The sequence below is a fragment of the Magnolia sinica genome, chromosome 18, assembly GCF_029962835.1.
Source record: "Magnolia sinica isolate HGM2019 chromosome 18, MsV1, whole genome shotgun sequence".
Lineage (NCBI taxonomy): Eukaryota > Viridiplantae > Streptophyta > Magnoliopsida > Magnoliales > Magnoliaceae > Magnolia > Magnolia sinica.
In genome coordinates, this window is record NC_080590.1 from 55191637 (window position 1) to 55216333 (window position 24697).

General features: G+C 40.0%; 1 protein-coding gene across 2 annotated transcripts in view; it reads left to right on the forward strand.

The window, feature by feature from the left end:
* LOC131233870 (uncharacterized) overlaps window positions 1-24697 on the forward strand; it is a 58037-nt gene that overhangs the window by 28728 nt on the left and 4612 nt on the right. The gene's annotated exons all lie outside the window — the stretch shown is intronic.

Here is a 24697-nt window from a genome sequence, read left to right on the forward strand (position 1 = left end):
GATTGGATTTTTTGTGGGGTGGGTCCAAGAAAATGAGAGAAATATCATTTGCTAAATTGGGAGGAGGTGTGCAAGCCATTTCCCGAGGAGAGAGAGATGAATAGGGAAAGAGGGAATTTGTTGAGGGTGGTTATAGCTTGTAATATGGAATTGAGTTTGGTGGGAGGTGGGTTAAGTCCTCTACTCTTTTTAAGGCCTCTCATATGTGGAGAGTATTTTCAAGTGTGATGCCCAATTTTAAGGGATCTCCTTCTCAATGGGCGATGGTGGTTGTGTTTGCTTTTGGGAGGATCCTTGATATGGGGTTTTGTGCTCAAAAGGGACTTTCCTAGGTTGGCTAATCTCTCGTTGGAATTGAATATCTCAGCGGCTTATTGCTTTGAGATGCATGGAGTAGTGATTTAGGCTCCTCCATGTTGGAGGAATCTTCGGGATAAGGAGATGGGGGAGTTTATAAGTCTATTGGATCGACTCCAAGGTGTCTATGTAAGTAGTTTGGATTGAATGTCCTCATTGTGAGGTTCCTCTGTTTCTATGAGAACTCTAGTCTAATTACAAGGCTGAATTGCAGCCATTAACATTAATCTAGGCTAACAAACAAGGAAATAATAACTGTACAAGATATATACAATCAGTAATTGTACAAGATTGACACAATCATGTCATAATTAGAGGACCTAATTATAGCTAAATATATATGCTAACGCTGTCCTGATTATGCTGTTCCTGCTAAATATATGTTGTCCCTGCTGTCCCTGCTAAATATATGCTGTTCCTGCTGTCCCTGCTAAATATATGTTGTCCTGATTATGTTGTCCCTGCTGTTTATGCTGTCCCCATTGTCCCTGCTAAATATATGCTGTCCTGATTGACATCCCCCCTCAAATTGATGCTGGTCGATCAAGAAGCATCAATTTGCCCACGAGGAACTGATGGCGCGGTCGTGTCATGGCCTTGGTAAACACGTCAGCTATTTGAAGGTCAGTGGAAACATGAGGAAGAGAAATGATACGAGTGTCTAATGCTTCCCGAATAGAGTGACAGTCCACCTCAATGTGCTTCGTTCGTTCATGGAAAACGGGATTAGCAACAATCTGAATGGCACTAGTATTATCAGCATGGAGAGGTGTAGGATCAGATTGGGAAAAACCAAGCTCAGCCAGAAGCCCACGAAGGCAGACAATCTCAGAACAAGCAACAGACATGGCACGGTATTCGGATTCAGTAGAAGATTTAGAAACACGAGGTTGTTTCTTACTCTTCCAAGAGATTAAGGAATCACCAAGAAACATGCACCAACCTGTGATAGACCATCGAGTATTAGGACATCCGGCCCAATCCGCATCACTATATGTAACAAGACGAAGAGGAGAGCAGGTTGGGAAGAACAACCTATGGTTAGGGGATCCTCGAAGGTATCGGATGATACGACGAATAGCAGCCAAATGTAGATGGCGTGGAGTCTGCATGAACTGGCTAACCTACTGGACAACGAAGGAAATATCAGGCCGAGTAATAGTCAAATAGTTCAAACTGCCTACCAACTGTCGAAACAGAGTAGGATCAGACAGGAGATCACCCTCCTCACGACGATACTTCGTGTTTACTTCTAGAGGAGTATCCACAGAAGAAGTATCCTAAAGACTAGATAAAGCAATCAAATCTTGTGTGTACTTATGTTGATTTAGAATGATACCAGGAGGATCCACAGAAGAAGTATCCTAAAGACTAGCTAAAGCAATCAAATCTTGTGTGTACTTATGTTGATTTAGAATGATACTAGGAGGATCCGTGTGAACTTCCAACCCCAAGAGGAGTATCCACAGAAGAAGTATCCTAAAAACTAGCTAAAACAATCAAATCTTGTGTGTACTTATGTTGATTTAGAATGATACCAGGAGGATCTGTGTGAACTTCCAACCCCAAGAAGTATGTAAGAGGACCAAGATCCTTCATATGAAACGAGGCCTGAAGATGCTGCTGTAGACAAGTGATCAAGTCTGAATCCGTCCCGGTGATAACAATATCATCAACGTAAACAAGAAGAAGAACAATACTAACAAAGGTCTTACGAAGAAACAAAGAGGAGTCGTATTGACTTTCCTCAAAGGAAAACTGAAGTAAGGTAGACCGGAACTAATCAAACCATGCCTGGGGAGCCTGTTTTAACCCATATAGAGATCGCTTCAATTTACATACATCAGAAGAAGAGGAGGAGGTCAAGCCAGGTGGCAAGGACATGTAAATTTCCTCTTTGAGATCACTATGAAGAAATGCGTTTTTAACGTCCATTTGATGAAGTGGCCAACCTTGGGACACTGCAATAGAAATAACCATCCACACTGTAGTCATCGTGGCGACTGGAGCAAAGGTCTCCTCATAGTCCACCCCATATTCCTGTCTGTTACCAAGTGCAACCAACCGGGCCTTATAGCAATCCAGAGTTCCATCAGAACGCAGCTTAATCGAGTAAACCCATTTACAACCAATGGCTTTAACATTCGCCGGACAAGGAATAACATCCCATGTGTGATTGTCCTAAAGAGCCCGAAGTTCTTTGGCCATCGCCTCACGCCAACATTCATGCTTAACAGCCTCGGAATAACATGATGGAATTGAAATAGAGGACAAAGTAGCATGAAGAGATGTATGAGAAAAGCCATACCGATCAGGAGGACGAGAGACTCTAGTAGACCGGCGAGGAACAATGTTAGAACCCGGATCAGTCGCAGAAGGAACAGGCTGAATAGGCTCAGATGTCGGGTCAAGCTCAGGAAGGGGCAAAGTCGATCGTCGGTGTTCATACATAAATCTAGGTTTGAATCGCTTAGGAATAGGAGGCAAGTCATCAAAATGAGGAAGAACATTGATCTCAGGCAAGGATGCAACATGAGTAGAAAAGAAAGACTGATTTTTAAAGAAAATAATATGACGAGAAATACGAAATCTGTTAGAGCATGGATCATAGCAAACATAACCTTTGTGTGAATTGCTATAACCCATAAAAGCGCATTTAACAGATTGGGCAGAAAGTTTGTGTTGTTCATGTGATGGCAAATGAACAAAACAAACGCAACCAAAGGTATGCATATCAAGATAGTTGGGATGCTGATGATGAAAACGATAATAGGGAGTTTCAAAATGCAAGACACTTGAAGGCAATCTATTAATTAAATAAACTGTCGTGGTTAAGGCTTTCACCCAAAATTTAGAAGGAACTGAAGATTCAAGCAATAACGTTCGAACAACCTCCAACAGGTGGCGATTCTTACGTTCAGTAATACCATTCTGCTGAGGTGTATAAGGACAAGAACGCTCAGAAACAATTCCTTTCAGCTTGAGAAAGGCATGAAATTCATGAGACATATTCACCACCCAAATCAGACCTTAACACTTTAATGTCTGAAGAGAATTGAGTTTCAATATAAGCCACAAATTGTTGAAACACAGAAAATACCTCAGATTTAGAACGAAGAAAATAATTTCAGGTATACCTACTATAATCACCAATGAACGTGACAAAATATTTATAATTTGCATGAGATATAACAGGACTAATACCCCACACATCACTATGGATCAAATCAAAACAGCTTTCAGCACGACTACCATGAGCAGGAAAGGAAAGAGATTTACACTTACCTAATTTACATGTTGAGCAATCAAAAGAGAGATGAGAGGAAAATTGATCTTTATTACCCAACAAACCAGAGTTTACTAAATGAGATAGAACAATAGAGTTAGGATGACCCAAACATTTGTGTCATACTTCACCCTTATTGTTTACAGTAGTACAAGCCAAAGAAATGCAAGAAGGAATACAAAAATGTAGAGGAAACAATCGTCCAACTTTAGGCCCCTTCATGAGTATCTTCCCCGATACCTGATCCTGCATAATACAACCATCATGAGAAAACCCAACATTACAGTTGTTATCAACCAATTGTCTGACGGAAATGAGACTAGTAGAAAACTCAGGAGATACAAAAACTTCTTTAACTAATGAATTAAAATCCCCAACAGCATGAATAGGTAACTAACCACTATCAACAATTTGAATGTACGATGAGCCATGATAATGCCGAACATTGGTAAGAGTGTTGGAGGAACTAGTCATATGATTAGACGCAACAGAATCAACAAGCCAAGGTAAAGATGGTAGTATACTACTACCTTAAAGCCGTAAGGCTGAAAAGGCTGAAATAATCATCTGTTGAACTGTTTCAGGAGTAAGAACAAAGGTATCACCAGCTGTAGAGGAATTAGCGGAAGCAAAAGTACCCACCGCAGCTTGATAGGCATTAGTTTGGCGATTCTAGGTACGAGTCGGACAGTCTTTGATAATATGTCCCGGCTTCTTGCAATAATTGTAAGATTTCTTGGCACAGTGAGCAGCAATATGCCCATATTCCTTGCAGCTGAAGCATTGGACCTTCCGCATATCCCAACCCTTGCCTTTCCTGTGAGCTGCATAAGTGATGTCATTAGAGGTCATGCGGTTCTGTTGAAAAGTAGCTTGTGTTGCAAGACGCTGCTCTTCACGAAGTAATTTCCCAAAGCACGCATCCAAAGAGGGAGGAGGATCACGATTCATCAAATTGGAGCGAGTTGCCTCAAATTCCACCCGTAACTTCATTAGAAACTGATCTCTCTTGCTCTGTTCATGAACCTCCTGAACGGTAGCGAGAGATGCAGCTGGTATCTTAGCATAAATAATGTTAGCAAATTCACCCCACAAGTTCTGAAACCTAAAAAAATAATCTTGTATGGAGAGATCGCCCTGAGTGTAATTGGCGATCTCATATTCCAACTAAAAGCGTCTGGCTATGTGGTCCTGATTGTAAACCTTCTTTAAATACTCCCACATATCTCGTGCAGTCTTGTACGGCCTCAGATTTAGGACAATCAGGGGATCGACAGATCCTAAAATCTATGTCATGACTCTAGCATCTTTCACTTTCCACTGACCCAATTTAGACAGTTCAGTAAGAGCTGGATCACTTCCATCTATGTGACCCCATAACTCTTTCCCCAGGACAAATAGGCAAAATTGAAATTCCCAGGCAGAATAATTCTTGCCCGTGAAGCGCACACCAAAAGAATCCAAGTTGCTAGTAGACATGGTGCTCGGAACATAGTAATAAAGACTGATAATACTAAATCCACCTCACCCCTAGTCCAAAAACAAGCCTACAACCAGCAAGTCCAAAATAAAAGGAGACCAAAATGAGAGTTTCCAACAAGAATTGAACACTCCTACCGCCACTAATCACCACAAATGAAAATTTCCAGCAAGAAAGAAACTTCCTACCCTTAACAGAAACTGCTGAACAGTAGTTTATAACCCACCAGAATTATCTACACCTTCCTTTGAAGGTATCAACAGCCAAGGAGACCAACAGATTAGTCCCAACCCAACCCAGAAATCTCAGAACAGGTAATAGAAGGCTCTGATACCATGTAAGTAGTTTGGATTGAATGTCCTCATTGTGAGGTTCCTCTGTTTATAAAGAAACTCTAGTCTAATTACAAGGCTGAATTGCAACCATTAACATCAATCTAGGCTAACAAACAAGGAAATAATAACTGTACAAGATATATACAATCAGTAACTGTACAAGATTGACACAATCATGCCATAATTAGAGGACCTAATTATAGCTAAATATATATGCTAATGTTGTCCTGATTATGCTGTCCCCGCTAAATATATGCTGTCCCCGCTGTCCCTGCTAAATATATGCTGCTGTCCTGATTATGGCTAAATATATACTGTCCCTGCTGTTCCTGCTAAATATATGTTGTCCTGATTATGCTGTCCCTGCTAAATATATGCTGTCCTGATTGACAGTCTACCCATCATTCGGGAAGAGGGACCAAATGGTCTGGTAGGGTCTCAAATTGGGTCGTTTCTCGGTCCGCTCTTTCTATAGTTTTCTTTTGTTGTCCCAAGTTAGGGAGCAGAAAGTGATGCTTTCCACTCTTGGCACTATGGAACCCATCCTAGGGTTAGTGGCTTTTGTGTGGTTCGTGGGAAGGAATAGGGTCCTCACAATTGATAGTCTCCAAAGAAGAGTCATGATCCTGCTGAATGTGTGTGTGATGTGCATTAGTTGACCACCCTTTCATCCATTGCCTAGTGGTCCTCAAGGTGTGGGAGACCTTGTTTGCTCTTTTCAATGTTTGTTGGGTGGTGCCAAAGTTGACATGGATTTCCTCTTGGTACAATTGGGGGGAGCAATTTGGCTAGAAGGATCAAGCTGATTGTGGTGGGCTAGGCTTCCATCTCGAAAGCCAGGAAAGTTTGTGATTTGATTTTCCTCTTTGCTTTGTAATTTTGCTCTTTTGTTTGTTTCATTTCCTTGCCTTAGTCTTTGGCTAGGCGGATCTTTAACAAAATCACGTTACTTCTAAAAAAATATCAAATTGGCGAAGTCTTGCTAGATTTGTGTTCAATTTGGCCATGCTTGTATTAGGTGGTCCATATAGCTGTACGACCCACATTCTCATGTGTTAACAGTCCGGGTCTAAAAATGAGCCCTTGATCCGATTTTGGACAAGTTAGAAAATGGACCCATACCCTTTTAAATCAGGCTGGGTCCTTCCAGTACTTGTTAATCCTTGTATCCTTCGTCGACTTGCCTACATTTCTGTCAAGTGGTACATTTGTTGATGAGAAGGAAACTATAATTACTCATTGGTGAATTATCATAACCTGCCAATTCTTACCCAATTGCCCAAGTTGGAAAGTGAACCCGATAGGGTATTAAATGGGACAAGTTTCATGTCAACTAGGTTATTTACACCAAGATGTGGAGTGACATGAGTCTGTTTGCTCCAATCCCTCCTCATGCATGTGGCTATGTGGATTCCATAGGAGTAGGCCATAGGACCGGGGACTGCAAGGATAGGCCGCAGACCGATTGTTTGAGTTTTTCACATGATATTGAATATCATTCGATATGACTTGTTTTTGGCCAGCTAGTATCACTTTCTGTACCAGTACAAGTTGCACCCATACAATAATTACCTCTGGATTGCACCAACTAAAGGGTGAGTTGATCAAGATTTGGACTACTTAATGTTGATGGATCGGGCTGATTTACTTGTTGAGGAGTTTTAGGATGGATGAAAGTGTGGAAAGTGCCCCAAACATCTTCTATAATCGGCCAAATCCCTAGACTCATCAGTGGACCACGGATTGTGGCACCCATGGTACACTTTTGGGTCCACAAAAGGTCTTTTGGTGGCACTTCCCTTAAGTTACGAATTTTGGTTTATTTTTGGACGAATTTCTATTTATTTATTTTTACTTATGTCTCACTTAAGTAAATATGGGTATTTTAGTAATTTTCCCTTAAATAAAAATTGTAGAGCTGAGATTATAACATCTAGCCCTTAGTTTATGCTTGATGGAAGGCCCAGATTAGTGCTGCGACTTTTCTTTTGTTTCCATTCATATGTCTAGTAGCTTTTAGGACATTTTTAAAATCTTTTCTATAAGCTTTGGGCCAGGTTTTTTGCAATTGCATATTTTCACACGTGGGGTGTATGATCTAGGCCATCAAAATTGGTGAGTGCTTCGATTATTTGCTGGTTATTGCATTTTTCCTTTTCTTTTCAAGTGGAAGAATCTCTATTCTTGGATTAGGTGTGTTTGGGCATGATTTGGTCCCAAGTTTCGATACAATTGTGTATGGTTGACGATTCTCATTCGTTAGCTACACTAGATTTGGTATTAGAGCCTCCACTTCCACCATTATTTCATTATTGCATGAGCTTCTGATCCTACAATGATGCCACGTAGACGTAGAGGCTGTGGTGCACGAAGAATGGATGAGGAAGACATAGATCCATATTTTCTATGTTAGAGAGATAAATGTAAATCATCTCCTAACAACTCGCTATGCTACTAGCAAGAAATGAACCACCGAGTCAGGAAGATGATGACCATGAGTCGAGTGGGTGTGGCATTAACCCGTTCCATCGTGAATGTCCGTTGTTGAGCAGCGACGAGCAGGAAAGAGGGATTATTATAACCAAATTAGGGCGTTGGAAGTGAAGGTGGAATTCCTTGAATATCATGGTAATATGTGCGGGGACAATTTTCTGGATTGGATTGATGCTATGGAGGGGATCTACAAAGATGTGGATGAAGTAAAAAATGTGAAAATAATCGCCATGAAGTTGAAAGGTGGAGCTTTAGCATGGTAGGAACAGGTTAATACCACCCAAGAAAGGCGCAAAAAGTTCAAGGTGAAAACATGGGAGAAGATGAAGTCTCTCATGAAGGGGCCTTTCTACCCATGTCCAGTCTCTTTTCCAACAATTATGACATATCCGACAAGGGGACAAGACTATAAAAGAGTAAGTGGAAGAGTTCCATCATCTAGTGGCCCAGAATGATTTATTCGGGACCGAAGAGCAGCTGTTTACTTGTTTCATGGATAGTTTGCGGCCCACTATTGCAACTCAGTTGGGGATTCAGCCGTGTTTACTGTCGCAGAAGCATGCAACAAGCTGCCTTGATTGAAAAGAGGAGCAAAGCCAGGTATGGTTCCATGGAAGCTTCTTATTGATCTACTAGTTTTTGGGGTAGTAGTGGGAAGCTTGCAGGGGATTTGAGTCAGGCAAAAATTGTCGCTCTAGTAATTGGGTCATGAGTTTTGAATGACGGAATAACGTGACTAACAAGTCAGGAAAATATCCGGTGCTACAAATGCAACGGAGTTGGGTATATTTACTCTTAATGTAGGCAGTGACAAGTCAATTCGGTTGGTAGCTCGAAAGCAGTTGTGGAGGAACAGTCAATTGACGATGAGGGTGAGACCAATGTAATCAAAATCGTACGATTTACGATCCAAATCATACTGTTTGGATCATATTGTACACGTACAATTCTAATCGTACATGCAAATTGCAAATGGGTATGAATTGTACAATTTGTACTTGAATCGTACAATTCGACAATGTAAAAAAAGATTCTTTAGAAAAATGGTATTTGCGGTAAAAAAATGTGTTTTTGCATTTTTTTTGTGAAAATTTCTTGGAACTTTTGTCTTTAAAAGCTATTTAGGGCCCACATATATTAGAATATCACTTGTTTTGCTTCTTTTGAGAGGGTTTGGAGATTTTTGAAGATTGTGGGTCATAGAAAACCTAGAGAAAGAAGTTGACATATCTTTTTCGTCAATCAACAGAATTGAATGCCACTTGTTGCATTCGATATCTACATTAAAATAGGTAAAAATATATATAAAGTTAGCCCTTTAATCTTTTCCATTTCATTTCTTTCATGTTTAGGTTTAAATATGCATTTTTCAGGAAAAAAAAAAATCGTGTTCTAGCAATTTTTTTTTTTTTTGCTGATTTTTGTGAAAATTTTTAGGGCTTTTGTTTTTAAACTCATTTAAGGTCCACCCACATTAGAATATCACATTTTTTACTTCTTTTGAGAGAGATTAGTGAGATTTGGAATTTATGGCCCACAAAAAAACTTCTCTTTTTGTCATGTCTTTTTTGTCGATTAACGGATTTTAACGCCTCTTGTTTCTCTTGATTTTTACATCAAAATAGGTATGAAAAATATAAAATAGTTATTTAATCTTTTCTTTTTTCCTTTCTTCCATTTTTAAGGACTTTTCCATTTGTTCTTCATTTATTTTAAGAGTTTTGTCATATTTTAATTATTTATAATCTTTTATGTTTGTGTTAGCCTAAATAGTTCTTTTTTCTTAATATGTAGGATTGTGTGTTGATTATTGTTGAAGCCTTAGAGATGAGAAATAAATCGAAGACCAAGGATAATGACCTTATGTGATAATATTGTTTGAAGCTGGATGAGAACAATAATATCCATTTAAGATGTAATTTTTGTGGAAAAGCATATTGAAGAGGTGTGTTTCGAATGAAACATCACCTAGCTCGAACGAAGAAAAATGTAGGAGCATGTCCCCAAGTGGGTGATGATGTCGCGGAAAAATTCAAGAAGTTGTTGGATAGTAATGTGAATTAGAAGAAGCAATAGGAAGAAATGGCGTACGATGTTAGAAGAGTTTCTATTATTGATGATGTGGAGGAAAAGAAAAAGAACTATGGATGAATTTGTGGGAAGAAAGAGTGGGCTGAAAGAAAAGCAACAAGCCACTCTAAACAAAATCTAAAAGAAGGGAAATAGTGCGTGCCTTTCCATTTCTCGTTTCCTCTATGCGAATGTTTTACTGTTTAACCTTGTAAAGAGCCCTCTCTTCGCACATATGATGGAAGTGGTTGTTGCATTTGAGCCAGGGTTGAAGCTTCCGTCATATCATGAAGGAATAATTTTTTTTTATGACAGTGGTTGAGTTGATAGAGAAATACATTGAGGTTTATAAGAAGGAATGGGCAAAGACTAGATGCACAATAGTATCAGATGGGTGGACCGATGGAGCGAATCGATCTATTACAATTTAATGGTTCGAGCGGTATTGTCTTTTTGAGATCTGTTGATACATCTGATATTTCAAAGAATGTGGACAATTTGTTGGGTTTACTTGAGTCAATTATTGATGAGGTGGGTGAAGAGAATGTAGTGTAGGTCGTTACGGATAGCGCATCTACTTTTGGTCTTCATGTGCAGCATATTGTATAGACATAACGCTTGCAGATATTGGAAAGTTGCAAGTTCATTAGGAGATCGTGGCAAAAGAAAGGGCTATAACTGTCTACATTTACAAACACCATTGGGTCTTAGATTTAATGAGGAAGCACACAAATGGGTAGTTGACAAGACCGGCCATAACACGATTTGCCACGTGTTACTTGACTTTGAAAAGCATCCACAAAAAATAGAATTGGCATGAGGTTGATGTTTACCTTAAAAGAATGGGAAGGTAACAGTTTCTCCAAAACCGCAAATGAGAAGCATGTTCAAGATATAGTTTTGGCCGATGTAGATTTTTGGCCATCCATCACGTTTTGCTTGAAGACCACTCTCCCATTGGTTAAGGTGCTACGACTAGTTGATTCAAATGGGAGGCCGGTCATGGGATAAATTTATGAAGCGATGGATTAGGCAAAAGAGGCGATCGCAAAGAACTTGGGAGGTGAAGAAGCGGTATTTGGCCATACGGGAAATCATTGACCAAGGGTGGAATCTCAGTTGTATAGGCCCTTACACGCGGCAATTTATTTTTTAAATCCTAGATTTCAGAATGATGATAGTTTCCATCAGGATTTAAAGATCAAAACATGCCTATATGACTGTATTGAAAGAAGGATCCTAGATTCAAGGCAAAGAGTCTTCATTAATGAACAAATGGAGGGCCTATAGTTTAGTTGGAAGAGAGATTGCAAAATTAACCAGAACAACAAAGCAACTAGGTAATTTTGTAATTGTGATCATGTATGTTTTTACTTTTTTGAGTATTTAGTTTATTTCTATAATTATACATGATTGGTTTATAGTTTTATGGTGGGAGAGTTTTGGAGATGAGTGTCTAGAATTGTAAAAGCTATCTATATTTTGAGTTTGACATGTAAGGCTACTGGTTGTGAGTGCAACTGGAGCACTTTTGAGCAGGTGAGACATTATTGAATTCATTACTTATGTATTTACCATGTAGTGACCAATAGCCTTATGCAATATTACGTTCATTGTATATACATGCAAAGAAGAGGAATAGATTCGAGCAAAAGAGATTGAATGCGCTCGTCTTCGTAAAATAAAGTCTCCATCTCAAAGTCTGACATGCAAAGAGAGAGAATGACCAAGGGCTTGATCCTATATGCTTATTAGATATGTAATCCGGCGATAAATGGATCCTATATGCTTATTAGATATGGAATCTGACGATGAATGGATCATAGAGGAAGAGGATGATCCCGCACTTCTTACAGATAATACCTAGATGGACATAGGTGAATGCTTTGCCGATGGATTGAAGGATGTGCAAGTTGTAGGCAGATCCACCTCACGGCCGGATGGACGACGTGGCATGATTGCATGTTGTATTCTTATTTTTTAGTCTTGTAGTTTTATAATTATTAATTAATAGTCTTATACAATGTCGTTAAATGCGACCGCATATGCGTGTACTCATATGCATTTCGCACATACTCATATGTATTTCGCATATGCCATCAAAATTTCGCACCGCTATATGTATACTCGTATGCATTTTGCATATGCCAAAAAAACGATAATATGCAATGTATGCGATCGCATACAACATATGCGATCACATAATGGCCAACGGTAAAGGTTTGACCGTTGACACATTATTATTATTATTATTATTATTATTGCCAAAAAAATGACTTTTTGCCTATAAAAAGGCATCCAAATCTCCTCCATTTGCATCATTCTCACCCCAAAACTCTCCTATTCTCTTCTTCTCTTACATTCTTACTTCCAAGTGCATTTAACTCTCTCTCTCTCTCTCTCTCTCTCTCTCTCTCTCTCTCTCTCTCACATAAGTTCCTACTTCTAAGTTCCAACACAACATCCAAGTTCCTAGTTCCTACTTCTCTACAAGTTTAAAGCAAGAAGTTCATTCAAGAAGAGAAGTTTCCCTCTCTTGTGGAAGATCAAGATTCAATCTTCAAGCACTTTCAAGGAAGATTCAACATTCAAGCAGTCTCATTCTACAATCTATATTTCTCTCGTACATAGTTACATACATTCTAATATTCTGCATTTCTATTTCATCTTCATTCATTTTCTAATTTCAAATTTACATTCTACATTCTATTTATCTTCGCATTCAATTCAAGCTAGTATCCGTGTTTTCTCTTTCATTTTATTTCAAGTGTAGGCTATAAGCTATAAGCCTACAAGTACAAGTGTACATACCTACAACTTACAACTACATACAAGACTCAAGACTAGAGTGAAGAAAGTCTCAAGACTCTCAAGTCTCTACTACAAGACTTAAACTTGTGTTGTGTTTGTGTACTTGTGTAATTTGTTTAATTGATTTGTGTAACTCTCTCTTTCTTTCTCTCTATCTCTCTCTCCCCTAAGTGCAACTCCCTCTCTTTTTTCCTTCTTTTTATTTCTCCTATAAGTGTGCAAGTCTCTCTCTCTCTCTCTCTCTCTCTCTCTCTCTCTCTCTCTTTTAATCCCCCTCTCGTTCTATTTTTCTTTTCTCCCTTTCGTCTCTTCTATGAGAGTCCAAGACTACAACAAGTCTACGAGTACTAGTGGAAGTGTGTAAGTGCAACTCTCTCTCTCTCTCTCTCTCTCTCTCTCTCTCTCTCTCTCTCTCTCATTTATTCTCTAATCTTTAGTCTTTACTCTTTAGTTTTTAGTTTTTACAAGTTATAACAAGAAGAATCAATATACCATGTCTTCTTCTCAATCTTCTTCTTTGAAACCCAGGTCGAATGACCCGAGTAGGAAGTACGGGCACTATCATAGTGCTACGGAAAAGACTCATATAGTATGTGACTTATGTGGGTATGTGAGTTCAGGTGGGCATTGTGCGACACAAGCAACACCTTATACGTACACTGGGGTCAAATGCAAGAGCATGTGACAAAATTACTCCAAAACTCTGAAGGAAAATTATGGGGTATATGGATAAACAATCGAGAAAGAAATGCGATAGTGCCCTACATCAAGAGTGGGGGCATATTCTCAAGGGTATGGTCATCAGGCATATGACAATGAAATTGCCCAGTAAGTATGAATGTCTTAGTCTCTTAGACTCCTAGTCGTTTACAAATAGTTTTTTTTACAATCCGATCTATAAAGTCTAACCATCTTAAACTGTTTTTCTCAACTGACTGGTGGGTTGTCTATGAATTGGACCCGAGTAGGAAGGATCCGGTTCTAAAGAAGTTGGTCACAAGGATTTTTGGACTTATGTGTTTTGCTAGCGGTTGCAAGTGCAACTAGAGTTATGTTCGAGGCAATAAGTTTAGAGAAATGGAAATGTTATAGTTTGGGATAATTTGCAAATAAGTCCAAGTCTAAGTAAGCTAATGCCTAATGCACTTTCTTTCATTTAGATTCGCACTAAGAAAAGGACTTGAACAAAAGAAGCTCAACGACTGGATCTTTGTCCAATACAGTTAGAAGTTGTGAGAACGATTCCAGGCGAGAAAAGCCTAGTTTTTGTGACCCTATTTGCTTAGATGAGTTGGATGTAGATAATAAGTGGCTCGTAAAGAAAGAGGACCCAGTCTTTGTTGGCGAGGAGTTGACATAGGCTAAAGTTAAAGATACCACATACGGATCGGCACCTGGAGAAGGTACTTCCGGGGGGGGGGAGGTGTGACCAGTACCAGTCGGCTGGTGAAAGAGATTCATAAGATTGAAGGAGGAGATGATGATGAAGCTGAAAATCAAACATTGGATGTTTATGAAGTATTAGTACGTATAAATGATGAAGAAAAAGAAGACTCCGATGATGATGATTGTGGTGATCAAATGCCACAATGGCAAATAGATATATATATATATATATATATATATATATATATATATATATATATATATATATATATATCATTTAGTATTATTTTGTTAGTGTATTACTTGGAAATTATATTTCTATTTTCTAAAATAATAAATAAATAGCTTGTTGATTGTGTTGTTACTTATTACTTATTAACTATATTGTTGAATGTTGATGAATTGATGTTTAATTATTGTTTAACTGATTTTATTTCTCTTAAATGTATTTTAAATATGTAAAATTAGTTATCTATGAACTTAGGAAAGTTCCCCCTAATTTATAAATTATTTTTTTAAAAAAAACATTTTTTCTCATATTTTTCGATTTTTTTTTAAAATTTTTTGAAAAAAATAATATGCAGCTGCATATGCAATCGCACATGATTACATATGCGATTTAACAACATTGGTCTAATAATGCATTATGCGTAAACTATTATGTAGGTCTTATAAAACTTGTAATTCAAAGTAAAGCGAAGGGGAAAACGAAAGTGGTAGAAGAGGAGAAAGAGGAGTTTATTTCAACATTAAATTCTGAAGATGAAGATGATGTTGATAATGTTGACCTCATTGATGATGATGATGGCGCTGCGATTGATGAAGAATAGATTTGTTTAGGCTTTTTGTTTCCTTTTTTATATATAAAAACAAGTGAATAATGAATATATTATACATGGGATGGTGAATGGTGAATAGTAAATGGAGATGGGGAAAATGTTATTTTTTGAATCATATAAAAAACTTAGGAAAAGGGTTATTTTTTAATTTAATTATGACATGATACAACACATTCAGAATGATACATTTAGTATACAGTCGATCACACTTTTGGATTAATAGCATCATGGTTAAATTGCTTTTTTTTTTTCTTTTTTTTTTTTTTGTGCATATTCGTGACAAAATGGATGATTGATGTGTTTTTTTAATTATTTGTATTTATTTACAACTTTTATGTTTTTTTAATGATATTTTTATGAAAATTTGAAAAAATCTTACGATTTACAATATGATTCATGATACAATCAAGGTATTCCGCATCGGTAACGGTGGCCGTAACGGTCACCACCATTACCGATACAGGTATCGGCTGTAACAGCCGATATAGGGGCGTAAAAACTGTTACGACCATCGTAATGGTTGAAAATTTTCTTTTGCCCAAAAAATTCTGAAAAAATATTTAGAAAATCAAGAATAATGTAAATATTCCAAATATGTATTCATTTTTATTTTTTTTGAACATGTTTATGGTAGTGTAACGGTCCACTCTTTGGTGAGAGTGTTGTATCAGACTGTCTAGTGAATTTGTGAACATGATTATATGTATTTAATGTTTACACATCACAATCAAGCATTAAAACTAGAAAAAAGAAAAATTGCATAAATACCACTTTTTCATTTTTTTGAAAAAAAGGCCATCGGAGCTTCTATTCGCTTAAATCACTTCAATGTACAATTTTAATATTAAAAACTATAGTAAGAGTGGTCGAACTCTATTATAAAATGATTCAGGAGAATTTTTGGAATGAGAAAATGATGCAGGGACATATGATGACCTAACCCTAAATGCATGTATAATCAGGTTAAAGAGTATTCAAATAAATACGCCAATTAACTAACCTTTTACAATAAAAGGGATTAGGTAAATCTCAACACAAAGATGAGGTTATTCCGTCAGGATCATGCCCCTTAGCATAAGATCACGTAAACAGTAAAAAGGGAGGACCTAGGGAGATGATGATATCCCAGATCTAGCATAAGTCAGTCCACGGTCAAGTTTGGATTTGATTCTACTGACTAACCATCCCTCTTTTCTGTTCAAACGAGAAATGGGATATCCAGAGAGGAACGAAAGGGGTGACGAACGAAGGGTTCGAGATGAAGAAAGTACGGGTCTTTTTGTCGTCAAAAGAAAAGAAGGATGATGATTCTTACCTTCTCCTGCACCTCGAAAATCTAGAAAGAAGGAAAGCTGAAATCAGGGTGGAATCCTCAACACCCAAGGGCCAATCCTGAAACCCTAATCTCTTGAATAAAGAGGAAGAAAAGAGACGAATTTTATTCATTCAATAATAATGAAAATAGGGTTTCTCACAACGTATATATAAGCTACGAAAAAAGTAAAAGTGCACTAAAGCGCCTGAAAATAAGAAAAATAACAAAAAAGACGAAAAGTAAAGAAAGTGCAATAAAGCCCCTGACATAAGGAAAATAGCAAAAATGACTAAAACTAAAATACTCGTGTGGTAGGGTGTGAAATCCGACCCATGGATCTATGATCAGGGTGCGGTCATACCGCTCCTGCACTTGTAGCACGTCAGAAAATGGGTCCAATGGACCCAACATCCATCCACATCAACTCCTCCGCTCCGGTACTCTGTCGGTGACGCCTCCACCTTTGGTACACTCTAAAGGGTGCACCACTAATGTCCGCATCAATTCTCCCCAGGTAGGAAGACTTTGCCACTGGCGAAAGTGAACTCCTGTATCTCTCGAACAAATCAGGGTCGATGCGCTGCAGCTCTGCTTCTATGATCCAAGAGTTATCTTTAATGGCCCTGTTCCTCCATTTGACTTGGAGTTTCTGGAAATCCCTGGAGCGAGTGGAAACCGCCTTGGAGTCCAAAATTTCCTCTATCTCGTCTCTTCTCGGTGCAGGTGGAAGAGAAGTAAGATGGGGACAGGAAGATCAGGCTGTAGCCAAGGTCCATATATATGGAGGTTCTGGGAAGAAACAGGGGGACCAATAGATAGAGGTAATGGCTTGTGAAAGGGAACAAGATCTTCCACATTAAATGTGGAACTGATGCCCATGGTAGTAGGGATATCAACACCATAAGAATTAGACCCCAACCTTTTCACAATTTTATGTGCGCCTATGCTACAGGCATGGAGCTTCTTCACGGATCCAGGTGGAAACCAATTAGACCTAATACAAATTATGATATCATCTCCAGGTTGAAATTCCCTAAATCTCCTGTGAGTGTCAGCAAAAAGTTTATAATGTTCATTACTTGAATTAATCTTCCTCCTGATCTCATTATGCAATGCATGTATATGCTAGATGAAGGACTCTCCTAACTCAAATCTATGGGGGCTCGGGGTTTAAGACCTAAAATAATTTCAAATGGGCTCATTTCTATGGACCTGTTCACTGAAGAATTATACGCAAACTCTGATGTGGGAAGAATAGTGTCCTAGGTCCTGTGGTGGTCTCCAACCAGACATCTTAACAAATTCTCTAGGCTACGGTTCACTACCTCTGTTTGACCATCTGATTGGGGATGATATACTGAAGAAAAATGGAGCCTCGTAGCCAAAAGATGCCAGAGAGTCTTCCAAAAATAACTAGTGAACCTAGTATCTCTGTCAGACATGATGGATCTAGGTACTCCATGGAGTCGCACAACCTCCTGAAAGAATAACTTAGCAACACGGGAGGCATCTGAGGTCTTATAACAGGGTAGGAAATGGGCTATCTTAAAAAATCGATCAACAACAAGGAGTATGGAGTCGTGCTTACGAATAGTCTTGGGAAGCCCAAGTACGAAGTCCATACTGACATCTTGCCACGTGGCATGTGGAACTGGCAGAGGAGTATATAAACCTGTATTTTGCTTCCTCTGCTTCGCCAGTTGACATGTCCGATACTGCCCTACAATCTTAGCCACATGTCATTGGAGATTAGGCCAATAGAAACGACCAGACACAAGGGCAACTATTTTATCTCGACCAAAGTGACCTGCCATCCCTCCAGCATGCAACTCCCAAACTAGAAAATCGCGGAGGGATGTTCGTGGGATACAAAGCTTGTCCCCTCTAAAAAGATATCCATCTGTAAGGACGAACAACATACTCCTCGAGGGTGGGTCACTAGACAATGACGCATAAATGATCCCAAAATCAGGACATTTTGAGTACTCACCATTGAGTTGCTCAAAGCCTGTAACTTCAATACTCATGGACCGCAACGTCATGATACGATGGCTAAGCGCGTCAGCAACCTTATTCTCTTTTCCGGCCTTGTGCTTAAGCACAAATGTATACTCTTGAAGAAATTGTGCCTACTTGGCATGCCTAGGGCTCAACTTCTTTTAAGGGCTCAAATATTTCAAGGCCTCATGATCAGAGAACAGGACGAATTCTTGCGGTAATAAATAATGCCGTTAATGGCGCAATGATTGCACAACCACATAGAACTCCTTGTCATAAGTGGAGTAGCGTTGTTTAGCCTCATTCAGCTTCTCACTGAAAAAGGCCACAAGATGTCTCTCTTGGCTTAACACTCCACCTATGGCAATTCCTGACGCGTCACACGCTACCTCAAAGGCTTTGGTAAAGTCAGGTAAACGCATCACTAGCGCTTCCGTCATCTTCTTTTTAATTTCCGAGAAAGCCTGTGCTGTGGCTTTAGTCCATTGAAACTCCCCTTTTCGAATGCAATTTGTGATGGGAGCCATAATCGAGCCAAATCCACAGATGAACTGCCGATAGAACGTAGCTAGGCCATGAAAGCTTCGTACATCGTGTATGGTACGCGGCTCAGGCCAATTGACAATGGCCTTGACTTTCTCAGGGTCTGCAGACATACCCTCTGACGATACAACAAACCCCAGGAAGATAACACGGGAGGTCAAGAAGGAACACTTCTTGAGGTTCGCATAGAGCTTTTCTGTGCACAAGGCATTGCAAATCCGCCTCAAGTGCTCAATGTGCTGGCTAGGGGACGTACTATAAATGAGGATATCATCAAAGTACACAACTAAAAACTTGCCCATAAAGGGTCGCAACGCCTGGGTTATCACCCTCATAAACGTACTTGGGGCATTAGTTAACCTGAAGGGCATAACCAACCACTCGTATAGCCCATCCTTCGTCTTGAAGGCAATTTTCCATTCATCTTCTGGGTGAACACAAATTTGGTGATAACCACTCTTGAGGTCAATTTTCGAAAAGATAGTAGAGGTGGTCATCATGTCAAGCATGTCATCAAGTCTCGGGATGGGAAACCGATACTTGACAGTGATCTTGTTTATGGCTCTACTATTAACACATGCGCCACGTGCCGTCTTTCTTGGGCGTAAGAAGCATGGGCACGGCACACAGGCTCAGACTCTCACGAATGAATCTCTTTTTAAGCAATTCATCCACCTGCCTCTTTAACTCAACATGCTCGATGGGGTTCATTCTGTAGTAAGGGAGGTTTGGTAGGGTCGCCCTTGGGAGGAGATCTATCGCATGCTGAATGTCTCGCATCGGTGGAAGCTCGTCTAGAAGGTCCTCAGGGAAGACATCCCGAAACTTCTCTAGGACCAGATGAGCCTCCTGGGGTATCCCTATAGCAACCTCAGGTGTACTCTCCCTAGCTAGTAGGTCGTACACCGTAGTCCCCGCTTTAGTCTCTCTCAAACTCCTTAGCATCTATGATGTGGAGAGACTGCGACTGAGGTGCCCTTTAACTCTTAGGACTGCCTGGGGACGCAATATCTTTCGCTCCTGTTAACGATTTGGGAAGGAGCAGGCTCAAGACAAGCTTCTTTCCTTCGTGCTTAAATACACAATTATTCGTACGCCCGAATATTGTCACATCTTTGTCATAGAGCCATGACCTTCCCATGATGATATGCCCAACGTCCATCGTGACCACATCACACCACAACTTGTCCTTGTATGGTCCAAACTCAATTGAAACAAGGTATCGTTGGGTCACAGGGAGGGATGTCTTATCTACCCAAGAAACTCTATATGGGTTGGGGTGAGGGACTGACTTCAACCCCAGGCGACTCAAAGTAATTGGAGAAACTACATTCTCATAGCTCCCGCTGTCTATGATCACTTTGCAACTCTTTTCTCCGCACTTGGCGTAAGTGTGGAAAATGGTGGTTCTATGCCAATCTTCGCTTTCCTTCATCTGGGTTAAGGCGCACCTCACCACTGCAAGTAGGATAGTCTCCACAGTATCATCATCAGCATCACTAGTCGGGTCAAGGGAGGGGATAATGATCTCCTCATCACCTAGGTCACCATCAACTTTATCTGCCACTTCTTCTGTGGGTTGTTCAGAAACAAAGGCAATCCGCCCACCCTTATTTGAACACTCGACAGCAATGTGACCCATGCCGCCACACTGATAGCACTGCCCTGACATCGCGGGCCTAGTACTTGGTCTAGTCATATTATTAATTCGATTTCTGTTGACTGGATGGGTACCAGGTTGAGCTCCGGGTTGGATTCTGACCTGCGTTCTTGCTCCCTATGGAGCTACTATAGGCATAGTAGGTCGAAAATCAATCACCCTCACATTGGACTGGCGCACACAGTGCTCTAGTTCCTGCACCACCTATTAAGCATGTTTCAGACTGGGGACCATGTGAAGCGTAAGCTCCCGCTGAAGCTCAGGCCTGAGGCCCATACAGAAACAGGAGAGAACCACAGCAGGGTCCTCATCCACATCGCACCTCATCATATATTCATCAAACTTGGCGATGTATTCCGTCACCGTCATGAATCCTTGGAGCAAAATGTGCCATTGATCCAACATCTCTGCCTGTAAGAAAGGGGAACATACTTCTCTCGCAACAATTCTTTCATCTCAATCCAAAAAAAAACTGGCCCCTCTCTAGATCGCTCACCGCGACGCTCCACATTCCCCCAATATAGTTTTGCTTGGCTCACCAATTTCATCTTGGCGAACCCGACTCGTCGTGGGTCTGGCAAACCGTGCCACTCAAAGAAGTGGTCCATGTCTGCTAACTAGTCAAAAAAAACTTGGGGTCTAATTTCTCATCAAAACTGGGGGCATCAACCTTGATGCCCTTCATGACCCTAGAAACAGGGTCCTCGTGCTCATGATATCTCTGGGGGTGCTGACGACGCACCCCATCATGGCCCTCCCATTGGGTGGGAAGAACAGGATCACGATTGTGTGTGGGTGATAATGGATACACCCCATCGTGTTTGTTGTCAGGCCCACGGGCCTGATTTGCACCCAAACCATCCTTAGGCGGATCAGGGCCCACAACTTGGGATTGATCGACAACCCCAGTGTCGGGGGTCGCTGGGCTCCGCCTACAATGGCAGTTGGAATACCAGCCTCTAGACGCACAACTCTTTCCTCTAAACGCGTGAACCTACCATCCTGATACGCAAACTACTGCGCGATATTATCTCTCAAGGTTCGAAACTGTTGATCCATTCTCTTAGTTAGGCCCTCTATAGCCCTGGTAAATTGATCGGAGTCCATGGTGTAATGGAGACCGAACCCACCACCAGTGCGCATGGGCATACACCAGGAATGGCGAGTGAATGGTCCTAGATCTATGTGCGAGAAAGGGTAAAAACAATGATACCAATGCAATACTACCCTATATGGCCTAGATTTATATGGGGACTCAACAAAACCGAGAAAAAGGGGTTGACTAAACTTAACAAAATATTCCCCCTACGCAGAGTGGTCACGCGGAACTGACCTACGCTAGAACTGATGTCTGATACCAAATTTGATGCAGAGACATGCGATGACCTAACCCTAGATGCATGTATAATCAGGTTAAAGAATATTCAAATAAATACACCAATTAACTAACTGTTTCCAATCAAAGGGATTAGGTAAATCTCAACACAAAGATGAGGTTATTCCGTTAGGATCATGCCCCCTTAGCATAAGATCACATAAACAGTAAAAAAGGAGGACCTAGGGATATGAAGATATCCCAGATCTAGCATAAGTCAGTCCACGGTCAAGTTTGGATCTGATTTTACTGACTAACCATCCCTCTTTTCTGTTCAAACTAGAAAGGGAGTATCCAGAGAGGAATGAAAGGGGTGAAGAACGAAGAGTTCAAGATGAAAAAAGTATGGGTCCTTTTATTATCAAAAGAAAAGAAGGAAGATGATTCTTACCCTTTCCTGCACCTCGAAGATCTAGAAAGGAGGAAACCTAAAATCAGGGTGGAATCCTCAACACCCAAGGGCCAATCCTGAAACCCTAATCTTTTGAATAAAGAGGAAGAAAAGAGACGAATTTTATTCATTCAATAATAATGAAAATAGGGTTTCTCACAACGTATATATAAGCTACGAAAAAAGTAAAAGTGCACTAAAGCGCCTGAAAACAAGAAAAATAATAAAAAAGACGAAAAGTAAAGAAAGTGTAATAAAGCCCCTGAAATAAGGAAAAGAGCAAAAACACCTAAAACTAAAACACCCTTGTGGTAGGGTGTAAAATCCGACCCATGGATCTATGATCAGGGTGCAGTCATGCTGCTCTTACACTCGTAGCACGTAAGAAAATGGGTCCGATGGACCCAACGTCCATCCACATCAACTCCTCCTCTCCAGTATTTTGTCGGCGATGTCTCCTCCTCTGGTACACTCTAAAAGGTGCACCATTGATGTTCGCACCAGAAAAGAAAAAAAGAAGAGAGAAAATAGATTTTAATAGAAAAAAAAAAAAAGTGGTCGTTTTTCGATCGTTACGGGGGTAACGGTCGTTATGCCCCGTAACGGCCTTTATGGCTACCGTAACGGTTGATATTGTCTCAAAAAATCAACTGCCCCGTTTCACCCCTGTATCGCGTAACAGTCATGGTCATTAACTATACATATCGGCCTTTACGGGCGTATCATAACGGATACGAAACACCTTAGATACAATACGATTCAGACCCGTTTATGATTTACAATACGATAATGATAGTGACAACATTAGGTGAGACAACAGAGGGAACACAAGATGTGGACTATAATACTGATAGTGGAAATGATGGAATGGTCCCGTGATGTTGGTGATTGGGAAGGCTCTTTTTGCACCCTAATTGCTTAAGGAAGATGATTGGTTGTGTACTAATATCTTCTATGCGAGCTGCATGGTGAATGGCAAACTCTGTGGGGTGATCGTCGACGGTGGCAATTGTGAAAATGTCACCTCTGAAGATATAGTAGAAAAGCTTCAGTTGAGGACTGAGAGGCATCTAGTTCCATGTAAACTTTCTTGGTTTAAGCAAGATAGTAAGGTAAAGATTTTTCATTGTTGTTTAGTCTCTTTCACGATTGGTAAAACCTATCATGGCAATGTGTAGTGCGACGTAGTTCGAGGGATGGACATATGCCACATATTATTGGGTCAACCATGGCGGAACAATACGATTGTTAGAAAAATACATACATCTTCATTAAAGATAATTTGAAAATAATATTGGGACCCCATGAGAGGGGTTCGGGCGAAACCCACAATCATGGGAGACATCAACCTTCTGTCCCATGCAAGGTTTGCGGCAAATAGGCATCGTCGGAAGATGGTTTTTGAAGAGAGAGAGAGAGAGAGAGAGAGAGAGAGAGAGAGAGAGAGGGTCTATGTATGGAGAGGTTTTCGGCGGGCACTTGCAAGTTAAAGCAAAAAAAGATTAGCCTGTGCAAGATCTTGAAACGGATTAAGGATAACGTCCATCTCATTGAGCTACCACTTGGAGTGAACACTTCTAATGTATTCAATGTTCTTGATCTTACACCATACAAGGCAATGGACAGTGGATTAGACTTGAGGTCAAGTCCTTCCCAACTCGGGGAGGATGATGAGGATGTGGACTACCTAATGTTGATGGATCGAGCCGATTTACTTGCTGAGGTGCTTTGAGATGGATTAGAGCGTGGAAAGTGGCCTGAATATCTTTTAAGATGGGCCAAATCCGTAGACCCATTAATGGACCACACATTGTGGCACTTGTGGTACACATTTGGGGTCCAAAAAATGGTCTTTTTGTGGCACTTCCCTTAAATTAAGATTGTTGGTTTACTTTTGAATGAATTTCAATTTATTTATTTCTACTTGCTTATGTCTCACTTAAGTAAATGGGGGTATTTTAGTCATTTTCCTTTACATAAAAATTGTAAGGATGAGATGATAACATCCATCCTATAGTTTACGACTTCTGGTTTATTTTTGAACAAATTTCTATTTATTTATTTCTACCTGCTTATGTCTCACTTAAATGGGGGTATTTTAGTCATTTTCCTTCACATAAAAATTGTAAGGCCGAGATTATAACATCCATCCTATAGTTTATGCTTGATGGAAGGCCTAAATCAGTGCTAGGGCTTCTCTTTTGCTTCCCTTCATATAAAAACTCAATAAATAGAAAATGTCCAGTAACTTTTGGGACTTTTTTTTTTAAAATCTTCTCTACAAGCCTTGGGCTAAGGTTTGTGCAATTGCATATTTTCACACGTGGGGCGTATGATCCAGATCCATCAAAATTGGTG